Here is a 1877-nt window from a genome sequence, read left to right as displayed (position 1 = left end):
AAAAGTGAAAGTGAAGTCTCTCAGTCGTGTTCGACTTGTAGCAACCCCATGGACTGCAGCCCACCAGGCTCCTCTGTCCATGGGATTTTCCAGGCAAGAGTACTGGAGTGGGGTGCCATTGCCTTCTCCACTATATGTCATTAGAGGGAAATATAAATTCACACTTTACCATCTTGACATCGAGAGACTTTGATGTTATATAATCACATATAACAATGTGTCATTTATAGTTCATTTTTCTTTCATTTGACATTATTTAGATCTTAGGTACTTCAACATCTGATATATATCAATGCCTCATCCTGGATTTGCCAAAAGAGGCCTGTGGAATAGTTTAGACATAGGCACTTGCTGCCTAACTAAGCCTTAATATCCCTGGTAGAAAAAACATTAAAATTTATACTTGTGAAATGAACACTCAGATTTAAAAGTACCATTAAAGTGTGTTGGTGGGAGTCAGGTGTTTTGAAAATAACTGAAAGTAAAGAATGACTAACCAGGAAAGATCTTCAAAAGATCCTTTGTGAGAGAATTTCTTCATACTTAGTGGGAAACAGGAGATAATAGAGTAAAAAGTTACAAACTCCTCCACAGAACTCACACTCTTTCTTTGAGAACATTCTATTTCTTTTAATTAGTAAAAATGACAAAAATGATTGCTGCAAAATCATAAAACAATACAGAAAGGTATAGGATGAAGAGTAAAAATACTCCTTCATCTGTCCCTTTTCTTCCAATAGCACTTTTCGTTCCCAAAGAAACCATTGTTAATAGTTTGGTCTATTTCCTCCCAAAACTCTTCTATATGTTCCTGAATATTCTTACACATACATATCCCTAAACTGAGGCAAGTGTATAGATAAAGAGAAGGGGTCATACTGCATATATTGTTCTGTGTGTAGGTATCAAATCAGAGGGAATACAGATATCAACCTGACTTATTACTGATAATATCAACCTTGATCACTAGTTAAGGTGGTGTCTGCCCCAGGTTTCTCCACAGCAAAGTTACCATTTTTCCACACTGTCTTCTTTAGAAGTGAGTTGCTAAGTCCAGCCTACACTTAAGGGAAAGAGAAGTAAGGTCCATATCCTGGAGGAAAGCATTGTTAGTTGCTCAGTTGTGTCTGACTCTTTATGAGCCCATGGGCTGTAGCCTGCCAAGCTTCTCTGTCCATGGAATTCTCCAGCCAAGAATACTGGAGTGGGTTGCCATTTCCTTCTCCAGAGGATCTTCCCAACCCAGGGATCGAACCTCGGTCTCCCGCATTGCAGGCAGATTCTTTACTGACTGAGCCACGAGGGAAGCTCCTATCCTGGAAGAGGAAGTATCTAAATATATTATTTGGAATTCTGTAAGAAAGACTTCCCTTCTATTCCATTTATTTGTTTAGTCAATAATTTATATGTGTCAATATGGACACATGGCTATTTAATTTATTCTTTGGAGTATAACTCAATCCTGTAGAGATTTATTTTGTTGCTCAAATTCACATGCATTTAAATTCATTCACTGTCTCACTCACTCTCTCTCTCATTCTCTTCAAAGATATATTTAAAAGAGGAGCAGTCATAATAGGATTCTATTTATGGTTTTAGCTCCTTACTCATTCCTTTCTCTGTGAGTCACTGGTTTTTAATGTCTGCCTTCTAATGGAGTGAGAGTCAGGTGGATGATGAGCTGTGTATGAGGCCACAATCTAAGCTGAGTGGAAACAGCTTAGTGAGGGAAGGATTGGAGCTCTGTGTTCCTTACCAGCTCACACCAAACACTTATTATTGACAATATTAATGACTTTTGACTCTTCAGCACTGTCCATTCCTAATCAAAAGTCAGAAATAACCAGGTTCCCAGAATAAACTGGGATTAATTTATA

Source organism: Bison bison, unplaced genomic scaffold, assembly GCF_000754665.1.
Source record: "Bison bison bison isolate TAMUID 2011002044 unplaced genomic scaffold, Bison_UMD1.0 scf7180017864282, whole genome shotgun sequence".
NCBI classification, from domain to species: Eukaryota; Metazoa; Chordata; class Mammalia; order Artiodactyla; family Bovidae; genus Bison; species Bison bison.
This window is presented reverse-complemented; position numbering follows the sequence as displayed.